Source organism: Strix aluco, chromosome 2, assembly GCF_031877795.1.
Source record: "Strix aluco isolate bStrAlu1 chromosome 2, bStrAlu1.hap1, whole genome shotgun sequence".
In the NCBI taxonomy this organism is placed as follows: Eukaryota; Metazoa; Chordata; class Aves; order Strigiformes; family Strigidae; genus Strix; species Strix aluco.
This window is the reverse complement of record NC_133932.1, coordinates 36,557,140-36,578,353: the sequence shown is the minus strand read 5'-3', so window position 1 is coordinate 36,578,353 and position 21,214 is coordinate 36,557,140. Positions and strand designations below refer to the sequence as shown.

Sequence of the window (21,214 nt, the reverse complement as noted above, 5' to 3'; positions counted from 1 at the left end):
TTTCAACTTTGGCAGCAGATAGTTCTGACCTTACTTTCAAAAACGATCTAAAGTTACATATTTCAAGTACATTTATAACAACCTAGATGTTCACTGCCCTGATACAGTAGCACCTTCAATCTTGAAGGCTTCCAAAATATTTTAATACATGGAGATATGCACACCTACAGTCTTCCAAATTAAAAACCAGAACAAACCAAGCAACCACACACAACTGTAAACTGCTGGCTAGCTCCATAAATAGATGGTGCTTACTTACAAGACTTTGGGCAAGTGGCTTATTTCAAGTCACACATTGCTTTGTGTGCCTTTTTAAATACTTTTTAACTTTTTCAAGCACACCATGGACTAACTGCTGTTTAACTGATTCCCATGACAGCTCCTGTTGACAACTGCAAGGCAATCATCTACCCTTGCCTTTCAATATTCTGGAGATTTAGACTGGACAAGCATATGCATAGGTACTCTCTGGTCATATGTTAACCATATGCCTGGGTCTTAAACCAATCTTCAGCCCATAAATCCCCATACCTTCTGCTAAAGCAGGTATACTTCTGATATGAAAAGTGATAATGGAGAAGTACTGCTAATATCCTTTCTACTTTAACATGATAAAACAGATATAGCTGCCCAAACTTCAGTTTAGGCTGAAAAACTGAAAGCTTGTCTACTTCTGCCTTGTATCTAAAGAAACTAATTGTAAATATCTAGTTCTCAAACATCAGAGTTTTCCTTAATGCATCTGTCAGACTTCACCCACTTAGATTTTCTGGGGACAGTTGTTCAGAGATGTTTCTGAGCCACTGCATCTGAAAGGAGCAGAAAAAGGAAGACATCTCTTCAGTTACAAATACACACTTTTATCATCCTAGAAATCCTGCAGAACTCAATGTAAACCTTCTTTAAAAAAAAAATATATATATATCTAGCCCTTAAAAATCAGTCAATGAGCTAGCCAAATCATAAAGTCCTTCCAACAAGACTTCAGCCACAACAACATTCTGACAGTAAACTCACCCGTGACTAAGAAAAAATACTAAAATTACTATATATAGAGCACAATCTTATAAGAAGCCTGCCATGGAGGACAGCCTCTGCTCTAAGCTTTCTCCTTTTTTTCTTCTCTCAGGGAAATACACAAGATACAGTCTGTCTTATCATCAGGTGATGATTTTTATGCAGGCAAGTTATATTTTAGGCAAGTTCTCAGGCTTCACATTTACATTAAAATAGTCAAACTCAGTACTTCAGAAATAGGGTACACACTGCCTCTCCACAAAGGCAAGGGGAAGAGACTGTTTTAGCAGGTTGACAGCAGCAACCAAAGCAGTTTTGGCCATGCAAGTGTAGTAAATGAGGACATAACCACAACTTGAGCTTGCTTACAGAACTCAGATTTGCCTTTTAACTAGATCTACCAAGTTAAAAGATGCTTGAAGGGCATTTTAATATTACTTCTAGGATTTTAGGATACTGACAAAGTAACTTAGGTCCTAAGCTAACAGATGGGAAAGAGAAGTTAAAAGTTGTTTAAAGAAGGAGAGGAGGAATCCCTTATTTCCAAAACTATGTATACCACAACTGTTCTTCCAGCTCTTTTTAACTTGGAAACCCAAAACCAAGCTCCAGCTTTCGCCAGACATGTCAGTACAGAAACACCATGTTTAAAAATCTTGTTCAACATGCTTTCAAAGAGCAGTTCATATGAAGCTCAGTAGCTTTGAAAATTGACAAGTGGTCAAGTTCAGGCTCCATGACAACCAGACGCATTCAAAATTGATGATGAATAAACTGACATTTCATTAAAATAAGAATTCTCAGGCTGCAGTTCCCCAAAAGCCAAAGCTGATTTAGATTCAGCTGCTGTGTTCCCACCCACACCCCTCCTTGCCCTCAACCACTAGTGCAGGCCCATCTCTTGCACCACGTCTGGCACCTGACCCAGTCTCGCTGAGTCAGTTCTGCAATTTAGCATGATGTAAAATATTCACCTTTTTTGATCAGTTTTCTGCTGACTCTGCACAGCTCCAGAGCCCAAGTCTGACTTTCAGCTTAAAAATCTACACAGTAAATAAGAACCTAATTGTTCTTCTTAGCACACGCATACAGCTAACACATTTATATTCTGTGTAACACTACTGGGTCACAAAGAACTTCATTTGTATTTTTGTGCAGTCTTTGATGTTCTGGACCTTTGAAACTGACAGTTCCTAGGTCAGGGACAAGAGTCCAAAAACTTACTGATACTTGAAGTGAGGCAGCCATGCTCTAGGACTGTGCTGGGGTAATAAACAGGGCATTGTACTCATGGAGGGAGAACCCCACAGCATTAGGCGTTGTGTTACACAATAAAATGGTCATCCTCACCTAAAAAGCTCACTATCTAAATAGATCACATTTGTCCACAGAAAGACAAAAGTAGAGAGCTCACAACTTTTATCTGTAACAAGGTTTACTGTATAGGCTAAGAATACAGTACAAGAGATGTAAAGAGCAACCCAGCTAAAAGTATTTCCCACAGTTCTTGCCAAACTGCCACAGAGCACCTTGAAGACCACAGTTAACATCTGGTTTCATATCGATAGTAGTAGACCCCACCTCTACTTCAGGAACACAAGTGAAATGTTTACAGGCTTTTCTATATATAGCTTGTGTCTGTCATAATAGTCTACATAAATAAATTTAAAGAAATAAATTTAATCAGGCATGCCAACTACAAACTTCTCTGATGTTGAAAAGCAAAATGAACAAAAAAAGACTTTTCACCACAGTAAAATCCAGCATCCTTACCATTCAGCTCTCAATGTCCCAGCCTAAGTATATATAGAGACTTCCACGATATGCTTTAAGTTCTAACTCAGGCTCAGGTTGACCAATGTAACAGCAGGAGAGAAATCTGAATTCTAAAGCAAAAAGAATTTTGGTTTGGATTACTGCAGCAGTCACATAGGAAGCATTATTTCTGTTATCTTAGGAGATCCCAATTTAAAGGAGCTAAGGAAATGCACTGTTTTCAAAATTCAAGACACCTCTAGCATAAGCACAATACCATCTATTTTTTATGAGTTTCACTTACTACGTACACTCAAACACATTTCAAAAAATATCACTATTTGTATTTCAACATATGAATTAACAAATGCAAAGACAAACTTATCAAATTTATCAGATTAAGTCCTTCAGAAAATTAATTTCACTACAAAAAAAACTAGCGTTAAAGTCCCTTGACAAATAACTGAAGAGTGAGTAGAATATAATCCCACTGATACAAAGCATTCTATGTTCCATCTATACTCTCCCACACGCTCTCCACTTTATTTGCATATCATTCCTAACTTCGTGGTTGTCCTACATTTTCATAATTCACATAATATCTTTCCACCGAGGAAATAAAACATCATCCATGAGCCATTTCCTGTAAAATGCATAAGCACTGATTAAATCCCAGAAAGTTTTTTTCCTCTTCCCTTAAGGTAAGCACACTAATCACTGGATCAGAGAGTCACATTTCCTTTTCTCTCTCCTCTGTCCCATGATTCTTTGGTTCTTTTTTGTACAACGGCACAGATTACATGGGACTCAAGGACAGCTGCCAAGAACATCTGAAAAGCCAGGTGATCTAGGTATTCTCACTGGAACTGAACAACGTGAGTTCGGATCCCCTTGATCTGAGGAGCACACTGAACTGCCACCAAGGGCAGCAGCCACCCTCTGTCCTTCCCAACTCTCCAGTGCACAGCCACGCTCCCTTCCTTGCAAAGCTTCAGCATCCACACTGAATATACAGTAAAACAATCAACTTAATGACCCAATTAAAAACTGTTCACATCTTTGTCAGGTTAATTTCCTGCCAGTTTAGTAAATTGAAATGGCTTGGCAAATGGTAAGAAAAACTTAAAAGCTAGAACAAAAAGGCTAACAGGCCAAAGAAGGTGCTAGCTCAGTTTATGCCACATAACATAACCTCCCACCAAGCATGTCTTCACTAACTGACCAAATTCAGGGCTACTACTTACAAGAAAATAGCAAATCACAGACAAGACTTATCTTCCTGGCACTCTTCTACCTCATGATGAAACATGAGGTAGCTAAATTGGCAGTAAAGTTTTTACCTTTATTTACATCAGTAGGTTTCTGTGCTTAGCTTCTTAAGATGGCCCAACATGGAAAAGTAAAGCAAAAAACGCCAATGAAGAGAACTTGCAAGTATGCTTAACCAAGGGAGAAAGTGGACAGAGACAGTCTCTTGTGATCCAATTTAGGCTGCTGTCAAACAGCCATGTCATGTTCCCCTGCAACATCCAGGCACCAGAGGCAGCGGTTGTAATGATGAGGGCTACAAGTCCATCTCGGGCCCTAGCTTAACTCCTCTCTGTCTCGTAAACCATCTTTGAAGGAGGAAACTACTACAACTCTTGTATCATGCTCATGAGGTAATCTCCAATGTGTATAACACAAGGCACTCCAAAACTATGGTAAAGAAAAGTTTCCAAAGGAAATCAACAAAAAATGCACAAATGGGTTTCCCCCTTCTTTGTTCCTCCAATGTAGTAAATGAATAAGTAAAGATTCCACATTTTCCTCGCATCATTCACTCCAGAACTACAGCCCTAACATTTCTCAGAATATAGATCAGCCAGCTCCAAAAATTTTTAACAAAATATGAATCATCCTAACAGAGTATTTTTTAACTTAACATAATTCAACATGGTTTTAAGTTTCATCTGTAGTTCATTTACCATGGCCTTATTCCCCGGTTAAGGAACCACTGACCTAGAAAACTCTCATTGAAGAAGGAGATAAATTAATGAACTTCAGTAAATTTTCATATAATCTAGTGATGAAGTCAAAACACCTTCTTTTTCAGATTTAAAACTCTGAGGTCTTGTTTTATTATCTTGCTGGCCACCATCTCTGTCATTAAGCATAATATTAAAGCAAATCTTGGTATATCCCAAGATATACCAAGATACTACTCAGAAGTAGTAGGCTGTAAAATTTTACTGAGTTTTAAATGGTATTACAATCCATCAAGAAGAATTCAAACACCCTACTCAAGTCATACATGCATGTGAATGCATGCACACACAAGGAAAAGAGCCAGTATAGACAGTGGGTCCATATCAATCAGTAAAAGCTTTACTGGGGTACTTTTATTATCAAATTGATTAGAGATTTCATCAAACATTCATGGTAGCTCTATGCCTCTACAAAATATGGTTACAGGTAGCTCATTGGAGACTCTAGAACACTTGTTCTGCCAGAGAAAACCATTGCCTTTTGGGCTGTAAATTTAAGAAAAAGTAAAAAACAAAAACTTGGACAAAAACCCCACACCATGAAGCCCATTAGATTATGAAGTCATCATAATCTAATATGACCTTCTACACAACTACTTTAGACTTTCATCCAGTAATTCCTCGTCAAGCATTCATCAATGTATGGAGTACCCCACAAAAAGATCTAATCATTTAAACGCCTTTGAAGACTAAGAAACCATGACAGACTTTCATCAAGCAGAATGGATTGCCAAACACCATTAAAACAGTATTATTTCCTGCTTATAAATGTAGAAGACAACGACCTTCTTGTGTGGAAAAGTTTTCATGAACGTAAAGAGGTTGCAGATACCCTGCCATAAGGTAACTCAATCCAAATTTGACAGCTCTTGAGCTCAAATTCACAATCATTTTTAAAACAAGTTATATTTTGTCAGCTTATCCTCAGTAACTGACCACATACATACCTACCTACACCCCCCGCCTTTAGCCCACAACAAATGTGAGAGACTTTGCTTTCACTCATACAACAGAATAAGAAGGTTAAGGCTAAGGATGAAGTAGCACATGATAAGCCAATCTAATCATTTGCTGCTACAACAAAAAAAAACGGGGGGGGTAGGGGGGTGGATATCTGTTTTGCCCTCATTCCTTCCCTTCCCAATCCTCACTGCTCTAGCACTAATTGACTCAAAAGAAAACCAACTTTTTTCAGGTTTGCTTACTGGCTAACACACACAATGCTAAATTATTTGAATAAATGTCATTTTTTTTGTGTACTAAAGGTTTTAAAGAACTCGGGACAATAGGACAATTTTTTTTTTTTTAATAACTGTTATATTATGGTCCTGAATGTGTAGTCTCTCAACTTGGGATAATGTTCTTTTGAAACCCTTTTTCAGTACAGTCACTATGGAGATATATGGAATTCATTTCTGAATATTCTCTGATGGCAGTCATAAGAAAAAGTCTAAAAGACATCTCTCGTCAAGATAAAGCCCAGGAAAATTCTCTTTAACGGAGGCCTTTCAGACTAATTTTGTCTAACTAGACTTTTATGAGGACAAACAGTAAAAGTTGAACCTTTGGGATGGTTTATATGAACTTCACCAGTTTCAGCATCCAAATACTGGGTACACACTGATCAATCAAATGCTGGGTTATTTGTCATTTGTTCAAGAAGCAGACATTGCACTAAAACTTTGACAAAATTATCCGTTTCGGTAATTCTAGGACATGCTAAGATTATACAACTTTCTGATTATTTAATAGTATCTCTGCCAGCATCAGAAGTTGGTAGGGTTCTGACCAGAGGAGTCTGGTTTCCTGCAGCATTTTTTTTCCTGATAAAAATTCCTAAAATTATTTTAATAAGGCAGGTTGCAGGAAGGAAGTGAGGACAATTTTTTTTTTTTTTTTTAAAAAAAAGGCTTTTAAATCCTGACCTTACAGACCTCCAAACAGTACTCAAGATCACCATGTTCAAGGTATCCAGGAAATAAAAGGGCAAGAAAATCTTTAGTGTCTCACTGAAGTCCTTGCAGACTACCAAGAATAACTTGCTAAGTGGAACGACTCCAAAACAAAGCCACTTCTCCAGTAGATTTTTTCTTTAATTTTCTAAGAAAGTTACTGAACTGGTGTATTTCATGTAATGATGTGCTGTCTTTTTAAGAATAAATTATGTAAAAAGGTAACTTTTGACATAGACCTGCTCTTTTTCCCATTTTGTGAGAGAGCTCAACAAGAAGGTCATGAGTGTGATCTGACACACACTGTGGATGATGCCAGCAGAGGTATCCTTAGGAGGAATACAGTTTTTCCAGACATCTGAAACAGGAGAGCAACGTATGAAATCGCAGGGGCACAGCAAAAGGGATAAGAAAAGCAGAATTCAGAGCTCCTACCAGGTGCACCAAATGGACCGATTGCAGCCTAACAGACTCATCTCTATAGCCCTTCATACAACCAGTTTCCAGTGCAAGGCAAAAAGGAAACACTGAACATCATAATGTAGTCATCAAAAACCTACACTACACTGACATCTTCATTTCCAACATAAGTTAGGAAAAGCAAAGAAAGCTATGTTTAATGGATTCAAAACTGGAACTTCCCTCTTCCCAACACTTTTTTTTTTTTTTTTTTTTTTAACTTTTAAACAAGAGAGCACCACCTTTGGAAATAAGTCAGAATTCCACACTCCTAATTTCAGACTTTACTTGAACTGAACATAAAGCAGACTTAACAGCTCCAGAGCTTAAGAGAAAGAGACATCTATGGAGTTCAGTGGTGCTACACCAAATCTATCTGAGGGAAGATGGATCCCCACACGGATCTAGCAGCCAAGGCTTACTCTCCTTTTTGCTCAGAGAGATTTTTATTCAAAATACTTCAAGTTATCTTCATACTGGATTTACAGGATTTACTAGAAAGTATGGAGACATTCATGTGTTTAGGAAAGAGCCAAACTCATGCTAACCTGTACAGATTATATCTGCCACAGACACTGCCTGAAAACACTGAGCAGTCTTCCCCCTTTTCCTGAAGGGCTCAAGATGGATGCCCTGAAGGGCAACAAAGACAGCCAACATGAGAAGTTCTGAAATGCACAATAGTCAACCCAAAGCAAGTTAGGGAAAAAAAGATACAAGGCTTTAGGAAAAGTGCAATGGATTGCTGAAGAAGGGGATGGGAGGGGGGAAAGACAGGCACTACACATCAAAGTAGCTAAACCATTATTTGACTAAGGAACCTGAACTACTCCCAGAAACGAACAATGCAATGTTGTTTATCACAAGCCAAAAGTCTTTAGCCATGAAAAAAAACATGCATAAAACAAGCATGATGAACGAAGTTTATGAAGAGCAGACTAGAACAAGACCCAAAGCAGAAGAGAAGATGGATGGGATTGTTTTTTAAATCAAATCAGACAAGCCACTGAAGAGATACAGAATTTATGAGTAATACTTTTATTTACTAACCAAAAAGGAATGGAGTGAACATTTCCAAAGACAACTATTGTAATTCGGAACAGTGTTTGCCCTATTAGCATGTACATCCTGATAGCAAGCTGCTTGATAACCTGACCTAGAACAGCTGGCCTAACGAAATAAAAACCTGCAAGCTCAGAGAGTGATATGTTTAAGTGCACTCTCATATAAGAATGCAAATGTAAGATGTTGTCCACCACATTTTGCGTGGAAAAAGCATGCCTTGCAAGGTATTTAAGGTGCTCCTGCCCTCAGTCCACCCAAAGGCTTAGAGAAGGAGATGGGCAGAAAAATGCTTTTTTCCTACTATAAAGAGCAAATGTATTGTCCAGTCTTCCACATTTCTATTTGAAGTCACTTTGGATTATTAAAATATGGATGGATATTAAAATATAGATGGATTCAGATATTAAGGAATCAGCACTCCTGTCTCCTACTTTCCCAACTAACAGGTAAATAGTTATCAACAAAATTTAAACAACATGAACAAAAATATTAGATATCTGAATACATGGAAGTGAAACAACAGCATAATCCCAGCAGCTCTGGTCACTTATTTAAGAGGACAAGCAAGCATGAAATTTCCAAAAGAGTTGTTTGTTTGTTAACATAACCCATCCAGTCAGTGGTTGTGTTAAAATCAAGCTATCAGGAAAAACATTTTTTCAGGTCTCCTTTGTATAGCAGGAATAAGGAAACTAAGCATCTTTGCTCTGCAACTTAGCTTCTGGTATCAATAAGCTATGCTCAGATCTTACCGAGACAGCTGACAGCTGAAAAATACCTTTAGTTAGAACATTAACTTTAGAAACTTCAATTCGTCTCTCAGTTTGTCCAAAGAGGAACAATATATATTTTATGTGCGCATATCTATTTTAAGGCAATAAGTAAAAATTTCAGAAGTGAGTAAGATTGAAAAGAAATCTATATATTGTATTGTTTTGTGGTAAAGTGGGGGGGGGGGGGGGAACCAGAAAATTTAAAACTTGGGGTTTCTTAAGAGGTTTTAGTCTTTACAACATGGATATTTTTTTCCCCTCAAAAGCACTGTTCTTACAGGGGGGAAGAGAAAGTAAGAACAACTGAAAAAGAACAAGCAGGAGAAAACACAGCAAGCAAGAGACAGCAAGAGACAAAAAAAAGGCACTTGAGAGACAGCACTAGAAAGGACATGGGAGAAAAGGGCATGAGCTGAAGCCAGAAAATTGTAAAAAAGAACAAGTGAGAATGAGGAAGAACTAGAGGAAGAGCACAAGAAAACAGATGCATCAGGAGTAAATAAGAAGGTTAGACAGCAAACAGAAAAGCAGTAAAGTTAGAGAACTTGTTATCAAGTAAGACTGTGGTAGTGCCTGTTAAGAGTGCACGCAAGCAGGACAGCATCAGAGTGGGACCATTAGAGAGGTAACAAGCAGGGAAGTTTGAGATAGCAAGCAAAAGTCTGAGAGGCAGAGCAAGGGAGGGGGGAGACAGAGACTGACAGGAGAGTGATTTACTACAGGAGGGGTGGCAAAAATTCCTCAGAGTGATGTTCTCCATTAAGTAACAGTGCTATCGGAGACTGTTAACTAACCCCTGCCTCTTCTAGGCACCCTGTTCCTGTCCACCCACACAACCCATTCCATTATCTTGTCAAATGTCTGAGCAGCAGCACCATGTACTGGGTCTGGGAACTGATCTGACTGAAAAGTAACCTGATTCTCCACCCCCACACACACCCAAATGTTATATATATAAAATTATATATTTCAGCCAACTCAATTCCCAAGTCTGATTCACTGGTTGGTCTTACAAACAGCTGTGCCAACACAAAGCAGGTGGGAACAAGCAGCCAGAATCTGGAGAGAAGGGGAGCTGTTTAAGTGGTAATTGCCTTCAAAGAACTCCCTGTTGCACGCTTTGCCTTAGAACAACTCTTTCAACGATTTCCCTCAAAGTGCTTCAGTGCCTCTACGTCTTGCAGCATGAACTTCACATCAGTCTGTTAATACTTACACTGTAAAACAAACCCACATAGCGTCATCAGATTAAACACCGTGCATGTCCCACGCCCCTCATAGATGAGATACGAAAACAAAGAATTGTTGCTTTTCACTTTTTTGCTTCTTTTTTATCAATTATTTCAAATTTGGCATAGGTACAGTTTGGGGGAGAGCAAGGTAATTTTCACTAGCCTCATGAAACATATACAGATTTGGGTGGGTGGAAGGAGAAAATGGTTTAGGGTAGAAGGAAAGGGGGTAGAAAACCAATGTTGCTTGTGTTTTTCTCTGAGCACCTTTGCTGTGTTGTCCTTCAGCATTCTTTCAGCACTGAAACTATGTACCAGCCTATGGTCTTAACTCATGCTAGAAGATGGAATTGATCTGGATAAAAAAACGGTAATGAAGTCTTCTCAAATTTCCCCCAAATTTAAGAAGGTATAGTAGCAGAAGACTAATAGTTTCAATCGTTACCATCAGCTTCTGTCAGTTTGCTTCCCTTCACTGCCACAACTACCAATGTCTCAAGACTCTGACAAGTTTGATCAGCTGAAATTAGAACACAACTATTATTGTAGAAGAGTCACATTTAAGACATTTAGCCAATTTTCCCTCATGAAAGTCAACCAAACCCAAGCACACAGAAGTGTGGTTTACATGCCCAGTATACACTTGCACAGGTAAACCCATTGTTCCCCAGTCAGTTCACTCTCAAGTGGTTGACCCATAAGATTGAGAACCCAGCCCTGCCAGATCAGGTAGGAAAGGTGGGAGCTTCTGTACTAATGAGATGGAGATGTTTCAATCATACAAACTGGGCAAATACCATATATGACTCCTTCTCCTTCCATGTGAAAAAAAGTTTTATAAATGTCAATAAATCACAAACTAAGCTAAGAAATGTTTAAGGCAGGCCTGATACACAATTCTGTTTCTTTTATATATTTTGCAACACAATCTTTACTTACACAGTCAAATGCTGTTTCATTCATTGAACAGATGCTTATCATGTACATCAGGAGGATAGCACATAGAAAACAAAGCTATATAGTAAATGCCACCTATAGCATAAATTATACTATTTACTGAAACACTCCATCAGTTCTTTCCGAAATTGAGGTATGTGTATCAAACAGGGAAAGAGGTTGTAAGTAAAAAATGATATTTTTTTTTGAAGACAAGCGAAATCCCTTTGGGAAAAATGAGTATGAACTCTAATTCCCCCCAATTTCCAAACAAATCCTAAATTCCTTGAGCAGACCTCTATCTGGATATGCTGAGTCACTCTCCAACCTTAAGAGACTGCTCCTCTGAGTTACAAAGCACTCGGAATACAAACTCACCTCAAATGCAACTGCAAATACATAGCATCCTGCTATTAAGACATTAAGACACCTAAACCCTTAACCTCAGCTCCACCCATTGCGTCACTGTGTAACTTCGGGCAAGTCACTTTACCTTTTTTGCTTTCATTCCCCTTGCTAAAAAGCAGCTTAGTAACATGTATTTTATCTCCTGTTAGCAAGGCAAAAACTGCTGTGTATGGAAAGCAAAATGAAGTTAAGTGCTGTACAAAACACCTAAAATCTCTGAAAGCCCTCTCCCCACCCCAAAAAGCAGGAACTCAGTGTCTTCAGTCAGGCTGCCAACAAGCAAGATACATAAACATTTCTAGGTTTGGTGCAGGGTTTTTCCTATACATTGGACCCTAATAACTGAAAAACATTTCTCTTCCACAACATGCTGAAAGGATCTGTTAGCATTTGCTAGATTCAGCTACTAAAATGTTACATCTGTGCACAAGCCTATGAGAAAGTCACAAACCTGAGACTAAGTGCAAGGCCTAGACAGTGTGCAATTATTAACAACTTGTACCTTAAAAAAAAAATACTATATTTACTGCATGATGAAAGATAGTTCGTACCACCAAAAGCAAGAAATAATTTTCCCATTTTTGTCAGTGCTTTGAGTGCTTGACTTAGTTTGGGAATTTTGACGGAAATAACTAACAAAGTCCAATGCAGCTCTACAGAGGTACGCAAGATTAAAATATAAGGAGAAAAGCCATGCTTACAACATATGGAATATAATGCATACCTGTTTCCTCAAATACATAAATAAACTGGCACTGTAAAGTTGGGAGCTCATACGTTTCAGAACATACATAATGACTAACACATAACTTAGAAATTGTATTCTGGGCCCACTGTATGCTTGCTAAAAATGTATCTTGAGCTTCCGCCTCACCTCAAACGAATCCTATAATAGAAAATACGAATGGAAAATTTTTCAAATATGGAGATCTAAAAATTAAACTCTTCATCCCATATTCAAACTGCTGTATAGAAATAAGTGCATATTCTCACATTGCAATAAAGACACATTACAAGACTCAAAATCTTAACAAAGAGTGAGGCCAACAGCATGACAACATACTGTTTTAGCTATGTAGACCTAAGCTGGTACTTTTGACATAAAAAAAAAAAAATAGTGATACTGACATACAAAATGATGAATGACATAGGAAAGGTCAATTAAGTCCTCCCTCTCATAACACACTTTGGAAATACACACTAAAGGGCAACAAATGTAAACTAAGGCAAAGGAAATCTTTTTCACCCATAAAAAAATTATTTATTGATCTCAATCAGAACATGTCCCTGATGAAATTAAAAAAAAATTACATTGGACAGAATGGGGAAAAAAAAAGAAGAAAACCAAACCCAAACCAAACACTCCTATGCTTCAGAATGCAAGGCTACCATGAACTTCTGGGTACTAGAAAAATATTTAATGACATGAACTACTCCGGTTTGGTGTTTCCTTTATCTTAAAATGTTTTTTTAATAACCATTTAGAAAGCTTATGGAAGTTTTTTTTTTTCCTGCTATTAAATAAAAGCCCCACACCCTACAAATACTGAGTCTATATGCACACAAGTCATGGATACAGACTGATCACAGGTCACTCATCATCTCTAATGTTTCCAAACACAAAGCACCACATGCATACACTGGCAGAGCTTCAGAAGACCTCTTAAAAATGTCAGTTTGTAATGTATGTACATTCCTTCTCTTCATATACAAAACACTGAGCTGAATGTCCCTGCGTATCACTACATACATTTTACTTTTATATTTCGCTTCCATTAGAACAGTAGCTAAACTGAAACGTGTTTTAAATTATCTCTGTTCAATTAGAGAAGTAGCATTTTTATAAATTGTGCAGAAGAGAGAATGGTTTCAAAACATGATACTTCAACCTTGTTGAGGTTGAACTATAGGCAGAACTTGTTTTCTCATTTCTTGAAATAACTGGATGCTGGTTAACAACATCTAGCAGAAAACCAGGATGATATAGCTGCTTTATACAGGTACACAACTATTTCTTTGCACTATAAGAAGAGAAAAAAAATCAAAATTTTTTAAGCTATACTTTAAAACAGAGAACTCAAGATACCACACAACTTGGCCTACCTGTTTTCCTTGTTTTATTAACTTCTGTAGGAAATTAAACAGAAATATTTTAGCAAAAACTTATATTTTGGTTTACTGCAATTGTCTGGCAGTATGTAAATTAAGTAAATGGGCACTAGGTATTACTAGAAATAGTCTCCAGTTCTAGTAGTTCCTTACACAAGAAAAGCATTACATAAGTTTCTAGTCCCCATCACATGAAGTAAAGCCAACCTTGATTTAAGAATGACAAAAGTTGTCAGTGTTATCATTATCCACTAGGGTAAGGCGGCCAAGCACTTGTACTCCAACAATCTGTTTCCACATGTGCAACTGGATTTCTCAAGGTTTCAAAACTAAGCTCATAAAGTTTTAAAATGTCCATGCTGTGAACATGACTCTGGTTAATTTAACTCCATAGAGATACGTAAATGAATGTTTTGATGGGTAAAAAGACTGAAAGTAGACTCATATGGACACTGTTAACTGCAAATCATGATTGCATGCTCTATAAAATACACAGGTGAAAATACCCCCAAACAAATCCTACAAAGATATGAGATAAACCCTCTTGTAAGGACCACATCAGATGTCATTAATGATTTCCATTCACACCTCCAGATTATTAGATTTTAGACCTTCTATCATTAAGCTTTTGTACAACAGACTATCAGACTACAGTAACTCACAACCTTTCTATTTATCAGAAGAAAAAACAAGCCACAAACATGTATGCATTTACACAATGTCATAACAAAAAAGCTACACAGGAGAACATTAGGAATGAATTGGTATGCATCTCAAAGTCATGAAATCCTGATTAAATGGAGAAAGAAATAATACTCCATGTTGTACTGTACAAAACAAAATGGAAATCAGATCCTAGCTAAGGTCTCTAAGTAGTACAACATGCAAAACCAAGCAATTTTTAACTAGGCCCTTATAATACAAACTTCAACTACAGTTTATAACACAGTATCATATATACTCTTTCCACTCAGCCTTCAACATAAATGAATCATTTATGATGCTGTCTCTAGTAGACATAGTTCACAGAAGACATTAACTGACTTAGAAACTAACTTTGTAAAACACAGTGTGTATTAAAAATAATGAACCATCAGGAAAAGTCTGAGGAGATATAAGGGTCATTCAAAATGAAGCTGTAGTAACTACATAGTTAACTGACCTCTCCCCAAAACAGCATCTACTAGTGCTTCTGATTCTGGGGGAAAGGAAAGTGAAATCTAAGTTTGTGGCCTTAGCATATACAGAACTTCAGCAAAAATCTGATTTCAGTGGGAACACAGACAGATATGTGCAATTATGTTCACATTCAGCATCTGCAGTAATGCTCATTTCCCTGCAAAGGGCCTGCCATGAAAATCTCAACTTCTGAAGGCACACTATGACATTGACAGGAAAGTCACCCTAAATACAAGAGCACATAATTCTAAGCTTATGACCATCTGATCATGGTGAAAAATGTACATTCAGCTGTGTTACTGCACAACTATGAGCAAGTATTGGTAGTATTTATGAGTAACTTGTACAGAAAGGGAAACTGCCAAGATCTTCATGCAACAATCACTTCTTGTAACATTAACAAACACATCAATAAATTCCAAACACTAACTTATAATTTTTAGCATACCATTAAATTAATGCCTACTTATCCGCAAGTTAGAAAGAATAACAAGAAAGAAGACAGAATCAGACATGATCCAGAAAAGTTACTGAGCTTCCAGTATCAATCAGATTTTGAAAGGGAGCATCAGAAACTGATCTGTCTGTAATTACACACATACCCTACATGTGTTTCATCTATAAGCACTGTTAAAACTGTATTTAAAACCCAAGAATATATATGGTTATACATTTATAAGTAGGAAAAAAGCTGTAGTTACAACTGGACAGACCAAACAGAGATCGGTGCAAGGAAATTCATACTGTTCAGGAAAATATAGAACTGAGTAAGTATTAACACATTAACTTCCCTACCTGACTGTATTTTTTTCCTCTTTTTACCCCTTCCTTCAGTTAAACAGTAAACTGACAGTATGGACACAAAACTATTTCCTCTATAAAGGAAGTAGATGCTCTATGCACCAATTGGGTCCTCAGTGACAGGTCCACTGGCAAAGTAAATGTGAAGTTATTAGCAATTTGTATAGTTCACAGGAACACAAATTAAGATTTGAGCACACATAGGTAAACAGGATTTTGAATAAACAAAACCATTTGCTACCTGTGTTTGAAGCCAGGAAGCCAAAAACCAATGAACGACAGGTTTTCGGGACATTAAGATTAAAAAGTTTTACAGGCAAGTTTGATTTAATCATTGAAATGTATTTAACTATGATTGTGCCAACTAGTCATTCTACTAGTTCGATTTTTTTCAGTAACTCCTCAAAATTCACTCTAAATTTTTTCAATTATACTTTGAAAGAATAACTCCACCACCAGAAATCAATTTGTACATTTCCATTCCTCTCTTATTTCACCATCCAAACAGTTATTAAAAAGAAACAGGAAACTTTTCAACACATAGACATATTAATATATTATTAACTAGTCCTTTAACTGACTCAAAACACAGTCTATTTTTATTTGCCTCCAGGGGAAAAGAAAAAGGGGGAAAAAAGGAAAAATATAAGGTTTGGGAACTTTATGTAACACATAAATTGAAAGCTTAGTTTCTCACAGCTGGAACAAAACTGACACTTAATGGAGTTAATTTCACTTTCATTTACTCTGTTTCACTTTCAGGTATTTAGTGCTACTAAGACCCTGGAAACTTTGCAAGGAGTATGTTTACAAATAAGTGCTAGCTTATGTTATTTTAATTACAGAAACATTTTCACTGCTTTTAAGAAATGCTATATTCAGAGCTAAAATTAAACTGATTATGTCTTCATATGGAGTAACTGAAACAGCTACTGTCTAGGCTCAGAGGCTCCAGAGTATTCACACTGTATGAAGTAGAGCTGACTGGAAACTATCTTCCGCGTTTCCCCAGCCCTTCATTGGGTATTCTGCCTATAAATCATATAGACAGGACATTTTTTGAATGAACAAGGGTATGGTAACATCAGTACCTTTCATATTGAGTCACCACATCTCCAACCTTTTCAACTGTGGACAAACCCACCTATCCTTCAGAGACTGGGGAGGGGAAGGAAAAAAAAAAAGGTGGGGAGAGCAGGGGAAGTAAGAAAGGGGAAAGGAAACCTTATGAGGACAATGGAACTTGGCCTGTCTCATCACTATGTTCTTTCTAGTCAAAGAGGAGCCCCTTTTTTGATCTGTGCTCTCAGACAAGTAAGCCGTAATTAAGCATCGACAGATACTGGACAAGATTCATATATATATTAGGGGAAATGGAGCTAAACTACAAATAAAGCTGCGGTAAGTGTGAACTAGAGACCTATTCCAAATGAAATACATTTGTGCCAACAAACGCAGTTATTTTTTCAGTCATGCTTGGAAAAAAAAGAATCAGACGCAAATTTTACCTTTCTTCCCCATAAAGGAAAAAAGATAACCGACAGATATCAATTACAAACTGCTACATGAATTGTTACATGCAACTAATGATTAGGTCACTGCAATTCTATTGCTATATTATGTCACCTCAAAAAGAGAACACTAGATTACTGTACCTATAGAATATGTCTTTCTGGAAGTAACAATTGTTTCTAATTACCAAAAGTTTCTCCAGTGTTTTCAAACCACCAACAGACTACAGTTCCCACAACGCTCCTCCTGAAGGTCCCATGGAGGTGAGGAAGGAAAAGGAAAGTATTCCCCTTCTCAGAATGCCTTGTTTACTTTTTTCTCAACTCATAACCTTACAAGAAAGGCATGTTTGCTCAGAAAGGTTTTTTGTATTATTTCAAATTGTCTTAGAGCAAAAAAGAAGTCTCATGGCATAAACACATCAAGTCTTTTAGACTTCTTAAAGCCTGATTAGCAAAAAAGTTATTACATAAATTTTTTAAAAAGATGTTTTTTACCAAACTCTTACTAAAAAAAAAAAAAGAGATGAAACTGTAAACTTAACAAATAATCTATTGTACTCAGTTATAAAGACAAAAGCAGCAGTTCTCTGTAAATAATCCTATTCTACAACAACAGATCTATTTACAAAAGGATTTCAGAAGTTATACAAGTCTCCCGTGCTCGCACAAAACAAGGATATCAAAGTTTTTTACTTCATGTTGGAGAATAATTCTCAAAATAGCATTAAAAATTACCATAGAGAAACTAAACATACACCAGTCTTCACTTCTTACTCAAAAACATAAGCTGTAACAACAACTTTCAACCTACAGTCCTGTAGCCGGTGTTAAAAACACCTGAAATAAAGAGGTTTTAAGAGGAATGCTGAAAAGAGAAACTCATTATAGCAACAAAATTGCATCTTTGGTAAGAGTATGTCTTAGTCTTCGAATCGCCACTCAGTTCAGTTCAGACAAAACTGTTAAAATGCTATCATAAGAAATAAAGGTACAGTTCTTCAGGTGTTTAACTAGTCTTTTTGCATATTACCACATGACCAGGTGGTACAGTTTCCAACATGTTAGCATAAATGAAAAGGGACTTTTTCACTTTATATGAAGGTGATGACTAACCTGAACTAAAATGACAAAAATATCATGGGAAGACCATTAAGACAAAGCCAGACATGTTTCTTTGCAAGGCCTTATAAGAATTTTTTAAAATGTAGTATATACATCAGCAAACACGTCCTAATTAAATGTAACTTTTAACGTCTAGAGTAGGCACACGGTTTATACTAGATACAAGTCATGTTTTTCTACTTTGTTTAAACTATCAACCAGTTGGTTAGAAGTCATTTATGGTCATCATGTCTTAATTCCCAGTCTACGCAAAAACCACGTCTTTTAAAAATTTATAAATTCCTGATGACTACCTCATTATTTTACACAAGTAAGAGTATGCTACCCATAAATTGACACTGAAATAGAGAACTCTTGGCTGCTATTAGGTAAAATTATCCTCGTTGCAGCTTCTCCGTCACTGTCCAACGTGGGGGAGGGGATTCCAGTGACAAGTTCTAAATCCACCCAAGTATTGATTCAGGAACTGTAACACTGCTGCTCATGTAACAAACTGTCTTTCTTACCTATTTGCCTGCAAACAATATTAAACTATTGTCATATGTAAATGCATACACAATAATTTAACAGAAGGAATTGCCCTCTTTTCTTGATTTAAGAAGACCGTGCTCTTTATTCATTTCAGAACAAAATACACTTGCTTTACTCAAAGAATATTCAAAAACCATGAATTAAACTCGATAAACTTCATAAACTTTGACAGAATTTTTAAATCACAGCAGAAAATGTAAGTTTAACACATCACACACATATTCTACTTCAGACTGCAAATAACAACACTCTAGTTCCAAATAATTCATATAAGCCAAAACCATGAAGCATAGCCTACAGAAGTAGTCTATATATATACACACACCAAGTTCACCAAATATATCTAGATAATGGTTAACAAATACTAGCTCACACTCAAGAGTTATTTTCAGTGTTATTATCCTAATTCTATAGGGTATAATTAATTTTCCAAAAATATCCAACCTACAGAGGTTGGGGGGAGGGGGGTGCGGAGAAAAAGAGAAAACAAGTTTACCAAAACTTTTTAGGGCTACAGGCTATTCCAGTAAATTAAACTCTGCTTGGTTACAGTCAGGTAATTAAACACTACTACAAACAAAATGTTTGCTTATTTATCACCAGATATCATGGACATATTCTTCAGCTTCACACACACCTTTTCTTAAGGAAAGGAGAATGAAATACCAACACGATAATAAAACAAGTTGTTAACTTCTACTTAGACACACACACACACCCCCCCCATGACACTATATCTATGTAAGTGTGACTATATATACCTACTGGCAAAAGTTAACAGCACACACTCATTCGGATTAAAACAGTAGGTTGTCAAAAACATGCTTGTTGATTTATTTTGTAGTCAGATATTCTGTCTTTGTTAATTTTAAAGAACAATGAATGTTTATTTCCCCCGATGACTGTGGAGTAATAGGAGAACTAAGTAACAGCAGCAATCTAGACACATGATCAAAGAACCCCTACATAGTCTTTGGACAGACTAAACTGAAAACTTCAAAGCTGACTGAGATTCCAAAATGCACCAATTTCGAAATTGCAAATTACAGTACTTTAATTGCATTTTCTGATTTGGTGGTGGTGGGAGGGAATGCCACTCCAGAGAAGGAGCACCCTATGTATCAGATGAGGTCTCTAATTTCTTCAGCAACACAGAGCTAAATTCCTAAAAGACTGCAGCCACCTATTAAAATACAGAAGCGTCTGTGTGTCCCCGTGCCTATTCCCAACTGCTTCTCCCTCCTCTTCCCCACCCCACCCCACCCTCCCCCCCGCCCAGATGACAGTCATCTCACACAGGTACTCCTTCGACATCGGCCTCCAACTTCCCCACCTACCTACCAACCGCACAAGTCCCTCACACGGGTGCAGGCAGGGGCACCTAAAGCCTCCACCACAACAGGTGCCCGCTCAGCTGATGGTTCAACTCCTGACGCCCTCCCCGCCGCCCTCTCCCCGCTCCCAGACCGGGGCGAGACCTCGCACCCGCCCACCGCAGGGCGTTGCGCATAAGAGCGAGAGGATCCCGGCGAGCTCCCTTCCTCCACCGCCGGTCCCGCGGCCCTCCTCGCCGCTCCGCTTCCCAACCCGCCAGCGACAGCCTCTCCCGGACGCCGAGGGGAGAAGGGCCGCAGAGGCCGCGGCCGCCACTGCCCCCCAGCCATGCCCGGCCTGCCCCAGAAGGGGGCGGCGGTAGGGAGGGCGGGGAAGAAGGCCAGGTCCAAAGCCCGGTGCGGGTCCCAGCTCTGCCAGCTCCGGCCTGGGGCTCCTGCGCTCTTCCCACCTCCTCTCTCTAAGATGGCAGCGGAGCTGCCCCCTGCGCTGCGCCCCCCTCGACCGCGCCGGGCCGGGAGGTGGCACCAGCTCGTCCCGCTGCGCAGCTCCCCGCCACCGGCTGAGGCGTCTCACTTACCCGTGTGGGGGGCGACGGGCCCTGCGCTCCGGCCCGGCTTCTCCCGGTTGAGGCCTCTTCCCTCGGGCGGCGGGCGCGGGCAGAGCGAGGAGCGAGCGCTTCCCCCGGCCTCGGCCAGGGGCCCCGGCGCGGCAGCGCCTCCCTCTTGTGCGCTCCGCAGTCCGGCCGCCCCGCCGCGCTCAGGCCCGCACGGCTGGCGGCGGTGCCGGTGCCGCTCGGGGCGCGGGGGGCACCGGCCCCGGGGTCTGTCCGCTGCGCGCCTTCCTCTCTGGGCGGCGAAGACGGGGTGGGGGGGGTGCCCGGCCCGGCCCGGCGGGCGGATCCGCGGCGCTTCCTGGCCGGGCTGGATTTTCTATCGCTCACAAAATGGCGCGCGTTCCAAACCTGCGCAGCGCCCGGCGGCGGCAACGGCAGGGCCCGGC

General features: G+C 38.9%; 1 protein-coding gene across 5 annotated transcripts in view; it reads right to left on the bottom strand.

Moving 5' to 3' along the window:
- The window catches only part of DYRK1A (dual specificity tyrosine phosphorylation regulated kinase 1A), a 92,839-nt gene that overhangs the window by 71,300 nt on the left and 325 nt on the right, over positions 1-21,214 (bottom strand). The window contains exon 1 of one of the 5 annotated variants that reach the window (XM_074814354.1): positions 20,793-21,144. The exons of 3 other annotated variants lie outside the window; for them this stretch is intronic. The gene's annotated coding sequence lies outside the window, so the exon portion shown is untranslated. Of the gene's footprint in view, positions 1-20,792; positions 21,145-21,214 lie in introns of those variants that run through there. One more of the 5 variants, XM_074814360.1, reaches the window with a different exon arrangement.